Source organism: Synchiropus splendidus, chromosome 12, assembly GCF_027744825.2.
Source record: "Synchiropus splendidus isolate RoL2022-P1 chromosome 12, RoL_Sspl_1.0, whole genome shotgun sequence".
In the NCBI taxonomy this organism is placed as follows: domain Eukaryota; kingdom Metazoa; phylum Chordata; class Actinopteri; order Syngnathiformes; family Callionymidae; genus Synchiropus; species Synchiropus splendidus.
The window spans coordinates 6272361-6280010 of NC_071345.1; positions in this window are offsets into that span (position 1 = coordinate 6272361).

Here is a 7650-nt window from a genome sequence, read left to right on the forward strand (position 1 = left end):
GTCAACTGCAGATGTTCTGCTTCATAAAATGGCAGATTTAGTTTACAGCTACTCCAGACACTTTGGGATCAGTTTGTGAAAGACATTTGGCCCAGTGTTTCTGCAGCCGTAGGGCTCCCACAAGTGCTTCTGAGCAGAGATAGATGAGTGTTATTATTAGTGTATGTTTGTTTGTTTGCAAAATAGCTCAAAAATAAACACTGATTTCAGGTAAAATGTCAGAAAAATCCGCAAAGGATGAAGAACAGTGGTGGTGTTTTGAGTTAAGATCTGGATCCACAACTCATTGTGTGTTGTGCAAGCGAGTTCGCCGACACTCGGACCCTCAACATCAGGTCTCCTCAGCGCTGTGTTCTCTCTCCATGGCTCTTCTCCCTCTACACCAACTGCTGCACCTCCAGCCACCAGGCCGTGAAGCTGATCAAGTTTGCGGATGACACCACCATCATGGGGCTCATCTCAAATGGAGATGAGTCGGCTTACAGGAGGGAGGTGGAGCGGCTGGTGTCCTGGTGCAGCCACAACAACCTGGAGCTCAACGCCCAGAAGACAGTGGAGATGATCATCGACTTCAGGAGAGTCACAGTCTTATGTTGGCTGGTTTACCCACTTCCATTGTAGACTCCTTCTGCTTCCTGGGAACCACCATCACCGAGGACCTCAAATGGGAGCCAACCATCAGATCCCTCATCAGGAAGGCCCAGCAGAGAATGTTCTTCCTGAGGCAGCTACGAAAACTACGACTGCGACGTAGTTGCTGGTGGAGTTCTACACAGCCAGTCAATCCTCACCTCCTCCATCACTGTCTGGTACAACAGCGCCACCTCCAGGGACAAGAGCAGACTGCAGCGCATCGTACGTTCTGCTGAGAAGGTGATCAGCCTGCCACCTCTTCAGGACCTGTATGCCTCTAGGACCCAGAGACATGCAGGTCGGATCAGAGCCGACCCTTCTCACCCTGGACATGGACTGTTTGTTCCTCTTCCCACTGGCAGGAGGCTACGGTCCATCCAGACCAGAACCTCCCGTCACAGGAACAGTTTCTTCCCCTCGGCCGTCAGACTGTTGAATTCGTGATCAGCCTTTGTTTATTTATTTTATTATATTATTTTCTGTCAGCACTTTATTCCAAAACACTTTCCTAGTTGGTGGGATCCCCACTGACCATGGCAATAAATTTGATTCAGATTCCGAATCTGGGACGTCACTGTCACCTGTTGACACATTGAACTCATTGTTTCAATGATATTTCTCAGGTCATCGACTTACCAAGATAAAATCAACATAGGGCAATAATAGATTTAAAACAAAACACTTGATGGGTGGCTGTTGTTTCTTTCTGCGTCTTCACTTTCCCTCTCAGCTGCTCCTCCTCCTGACCTGCCGGCCGGGTCACTGTGTTCTTCTACTCACCTTTTCTAATCCCTAAATCTTCCTCTGTCCTCTACATCTCTCTCCTTTCGTCTCTGTCAGCACCCCTTTCTCTGCTCCCCGTCCTGCCTTCTCTCCCTGGTCTCGCCTGACAAAGGTAAGAAGGTGAAGCTGGATGAATTTTCCCCCCACTATTATTTGTTTCTAACAAAAAGGTGAGCAAGCCATGTGCAGATTTCTTAATTTTAAACGTCGACTTTTGTGGCGGTGGCGGTCTTATCTTGAGCTCCTTTCGTCATAATAAACTTCCCTTTTTACTGCCACCTTTTGGAATTACGACTCTAAAGCTGACTTGTTTGAGCAGCTTGATGTTTGAGGAGGAGCAGAGGAATGTGACCTCTTGCAGTCCAGGTCAAGTCACGAAGCAGGGGCTTGTAAAAGGTGCTCATCCCAGCCTTCAAGGCTTGAATGAGTCCATGTAAAAATGATTTAGACTCTCTCTTCCAGCCACTTAAAGTTCACGTGAACCTGAGCTCTCCTGATTCTGCGACCTGGACTGACCAGGAACAGGCATTGTTCTGGGGCCATTAGCAGTGGTGACCTGCGGGTCAACCCTGACCACTCAGGCCATCATCTCATCCATCAGCAGCATCATTACCGCCTGGCTGGCCCGCCCGCTCTCCGTGTTTGCTCAGGCGCTGCAGCGAGGGTTTGATATTGAACTAATGATTTACATCAGATGCTATCTGCCGTTTGAATTGAGCACCAAAGGAAATCCCAATTTCAGCTTTTCAAAACGGAATCGCCGCCCAGGGACGGCCGTAAAGAGCAGCTGGTCAGGAGGGCAAATTCATCTCTGGAGAGTAAAACATGAAACAAACTTCAAATATAACTTCCAGGCTCCGGTCTGCATCCGTCTTTCAGCACTTTCATCGCCGCGCAGCCCCAAAAGCCTGCAGCTATAATTATCTATTGAGAGTGTGTGAATGGGCGGCGGACTCTGGTTCCCTGATTCATTACCGGCACCGCTGGTGTCGCAGCAGGAATAAAGCTGTCGGACACTCTACACCTGACGGAGGAGCTGGACTAAGCCCAGATCCCCAGAGATTTTGCCTGCTAAATGAATTCTTTTGTCAGAGTGCTGAGGTAGTTTTGTGTTTCCACGTGGCTTAGTGGAGCAGTGGACGGTAACGAAAACAATGCATTGGTTGGATATATACTGTAGCATTGCAGCGCTAGTGGCTACATTCGAGACAAAAAGTTGAATTTTGTTAGTGTTTAAAAAAATAAATGTTAAATAATCTCTCTCTCTCTCTCTCTCTCTCTCTCTCTATATATATATATATATATATATATATATATATATATATATATATATATATATATATATATACAACAAACATGGAGGAATCCCTGAACAAAAAGCAAACAAAAGCTTTTGTTCTGGGATGTTTTTCGCTACACAATGGCCAGGGTTTCTCTTAAACAAATCGTATAAATTTGAAATTCTGATACAAATATTTTTAAGACATTAAAAGAGCTATAGTTTAAATAAGGTGATATAAAAACTTGACAATAAGCCCAGATCCCCAGAGATTTCGCCTGCTGAATGAACTCTTTTGTCAGAGTGCTGAGGTAGTTTTGTGTTACCACGTGGCTTAGTGGAGCAGTGGACGGTAACGAAAACAATGCATTGGTTGGATATATACTGTAGCATTGCAGTGCTAGTGGCTACATTCGAGACAAAAAGTTGAATTAAATTACAAAATATATGTTTAAAAAAAATCTAGGTATTTATATCTAGGTATATATATATATATATATATATATATATATAAACAACAACAAACAAGGAGGAATCCCTGAACAAAAGGCAAACAAAAGCTTTTGTTCTGGGATGTTTTTCGCTACGCGATGGCCAGGGTTTCTCTTAAAAAAATCTTATAAAATTGAAATTCTGATACAAATATTTTCAAGACATTAAAAGAGCTATAGTTTAAATAAGGTTATATAAGGTTACACTGTATATATATATATATATATATATATATATATATATATATATATATATATATATATACATGACGAGGAACAGAAGACACACAGGTGCAGTGGACTCACCTGAGGGGGAGAAAACATGTTTCTTGAAGGAAAACTAGAAGATTTAAAAAAACCAAAAATGCATTTTTGTCACCAAAAATGGTGTGAAACATTGACGGTCCAGTTTATAAAATGTTTAAAATTAATTCCTCTTGACAAATCCATGATCTTTAATTTATTCTTTTAGCAGGGTCTTAGGCGAAATCCTCCTCTCCCCGAGGATCATGGGAAAAATGTCTTGCCTAACTGATAAGCAGACACAGGGATTCCTTCGTGAACCTGTCAGGAGGGACCCGGTTCGACACCTGCACCGGCCCAGCGCATTAGCATGTGATTATTGAGTGCAAGGAGGAACCTATAGAGCATATACATCCTGGTATGATGGGAGTCTTGACTGCCACACATGGAGCGTTAACTGGAAATATTTCACCGACAGTTAGTGCAGAACAGGGCGGCTGTTGTGGTTGTTTTAGCGTCGCTAGAGTCGACTCTGTCACGCAGAGTTTGTCGAGGATTTTCGACACACACAAGGGCAAATGTGAGCCCAAAAACCATGGCACATGTCCTCGGAACCTACGGTTGGAAGAGGTGTGGTCGTGGGAAACCTAGCCATGACACAACAGTCATGTATATATCCAGCAGCCATACACGACCTCGGTCTAAACATCAGCAATGGAGAACTGAAAACGGAATTTTGGAGCAGATGTTTGTGGACAAATCTCTGACCATCCTTGCAGCCGTGGGTACTGGGGAACTGGAGAAACTCAGTACTGAAGAAGGTTCACTGAACTTGGAGCTGGATTACTTCTGCACTCATCTTGGCTGCTATTTCCTTTATCAATACATTGTTTTCTTAAAGAAACAATGAAACAAGGCTGAAGAGTGTGACTAGCAATGTGATCCCTCCCTTCTCTGAGCTGGGTTTATGAGAAGCCATTATCTAAGAATCAACATCTGCGCGACAGATGAGAAGCCAAATCCACTTTCTCCTGCGGCTCCTTTTAAAAATTAATCCACCTCTTTGTGCGGAGACACAAACAAGACGGAACGCCGAGCATCCTCAGCATCCTGAGCGCACAAAAATAAACAGAGGTTTATTTAACTTTCTCATTAAATATCACGGACTGCTGACTGGAGGCTACAGGCGCATTTGTTTGGGAGTCGTAGCTATGGCTCTGTTAGCTGACCCAAATAGCATAAATGCTCCCTGGTCATCAACACAGCCTGAAGCCAAGTCTGAAGAAGCGGAGACAGAAGTTCAGCTGGCCTCGACTGAGGGGAATTCAAACCCCAGAGAGAGTCAGGATCCCGACACATTAGCAGCGAATTACGCAGCACGTTCACAACAGCTAGAGCCACACTGCTGGCTGCCGCCACCTCAGAGCACACACAGCACAACACAACACAACACAACACAACACAACACCACACCACACCACACCACACCACACCACACCACACCACACCACACCACACCACACAAAACAACACAAGAGTTCTCAGAGCCACATCATTGTTCAAAACCGTCTCTTAAGATGCATTTGTAAATTCAAGATGCATCTCTCCGACACCAAGCCGAGCCATTTCCCATGCCATCCTAAAATGCCAGTGACAGAAATTTGACATCAAATGTCACACAAAAATCACACATTCTTTTGTCAGGGTGCTGAGCTAGTTTTGTGTTTCCACAGGGCTCAGTGGAGCAGTGGACGGTAACTAAAAAAATGCAAATGGTTGGATATGTATTGTAGCATCGCAGTGCTAGTGGCTACATTCGAGACAAAAAGTTGAATTTTGTTAGTGTTTAAAAAGCAAATGTTAAAAAAAAAACACACACACACACATTATATATATGTATGTATATTTATATATATGTTTTTCGCTTCACAATGGCCAGGGTTTCCACTACTCTGAATGTATTTGAAATATTTGCAAAATTGAAATTCTTGCACAAATATTTTCAAGACATTAAAAGAGCTTTAGTTTAAATCATATAAAAACTTGAATATAGCCATCAATCGTGATTTATTGTGCTATTGTCAAACTGATGCAAAATAAACAATATTTTGTTGTTTAAATGTATGTGTGGGTCCATCATTTGATTCATTCATATATATATATATATATACAAAAACTCACTGTAGAATTCAAATGTTAATGTGTTGTGTCCTTGACCCATGTAACACACCTATAACTGTTATTGTTGTTTTTTGCGATGAGGATGAGGAATGGAAAGTGACACGAGATTAAACTAATATCAAGTCCAAAATACGGCTGTGATTTATCTCCTTCCGCCCTCAGACACACAGGGTCAAGCCACGGTGGCCCACTCTGTGGAGGCCCAGCGGAGACGGGGGTGAGTCACAGCAGTCATAGGAAGTCATCACCTCGCGCTGGAGCCAGTGTGAGAACAACAAAATCAGAGCCCTCATTGTACGCCTCCTTCCTACGGAGGAAACGACTGTCAGTATTATTCACTGTAGGTGAACCTCATCTTTCAACACTCTGCCGCGGGGCAAATAACAAATGAAGGTAGGATGACTAACAATGGGCCCAAAATGTAGATCCACATCTGCGGCGCTTCTACCTGAACTTTGCTGTTTGTGAAGAATGAGTGTCGGCATTTAGGTGTACTTGATGACACATGATGGGATTAGATCCAATGTCCTCAGCGACCCTCAGCAGAGCGAGTCACCCATTAAAAAAACAGGCGTACGGGACCCAACCTAAAAAAAAAACCTGATTATCAGCTCTGGGTTTTTAGGTCATGTTGTCATATAAATAAATCTGTCATGATAAAGTTAATTTTTGTTTGACAGTGAGAGGAAATAAGTGAAATCCTTTCTCTTGGATGTGCTGAGGGGAAAACGTCTTATGAACTCAAAGGGGTTGATTCACCATGTGGCCAGTGGGGGCACCACTGCTGCGCCCTCAGTCTGTTTGCCAGCCCAAAACAAGCTCGCATGCTTGCAGTGAAGACAAGTGTTTCACATTTGGCCAAAGCAGGAGATGCCTCACCTGGCCACTAGGTGTGCTCATCTGTTTCATTTCACACTGCTCAACAGCCATCCATGGCACCAGTGGGGACAGTGATACTGAGTCAGTGTGGCGTCTCATATGAAGTCACCGCGGCGCTGAGGACAGATTATTATTGTGGTTTCATTCATATCAATGTGACGGCATCAGAGTGTCAAAAGAGTCACTGGGTTTATTTTGAACAGTCAAGATCAAGCAGAGAGAACAGACAAATGATGTTGGAGATGGAGGCACCAAACAGTATTCTAACCACAAACTAAAGATCCTGGTGACATCCACTCAATGATCCAGGTTCGGGATCGGGAACATTTCTACTATTTTCTTGGGCCTCTCACTGTACTCCACCACACTTCCCTCACCCAAACGTGAGCACAACCATTCACACGGCATCACCGTTTGGAGACCCAGGCTCTAGAGCAGAGGTTCTTAACCTGGGCTCAGTTGAACCCCAGGGGTTCAGCGTCAAGACACACCCAACTCAAATCGGGATGACACGCCCCGCTTGGCCATCACTGGCTACAGATGATCACACTACCTTGCCAAGCAGCACTGCAGGAATTTAGAGGCTCAGTTGTCCACGTGTTACTGTCGTGGTCGGATGTTGGACGTAACTAAACGAAGAAAAACAACAGACTTTCCTGTGAAAATGACATGAGAGTGGCTAAGGTGAAGCCACGCATATCTGCAGAAGTCACACTGGGTAGGTTTTGTTCTTTGAACAAGGTGACGTTCATGCATTGGAGCACCAGTAAAAAAAAACAACCCAAACATTTACCTATGTCATGAATTTGAAAAAAATAATATTTTATATTTCTCCTAAAAAGGGTTCAGTGAATGCACATATGCAGCTGGTGGGTTTTGATGCCTCCAACAAGATCGAGAACCACTGGTCTAGAGCAGTGGTTCTTAACCATAGGGCCGGGGATGCAAGCGCCTCCTAGAGGGCCGCTGCTTGTTCTCCACCTCTGGGCCAGTTTTAACACATTAGCCACGTATGGTGACAGTAGTGTGTCACTGAATTGACTTGACAGCTGCAAATCTGTGAGAGTTACCAACTATGGAGAAGTTCTTGAAATGAAAAAAATATAAAGTGATTCCACTCCCAACAGTAAAAACTGTTCACCTGTTGGAGCAGTTTTTAAA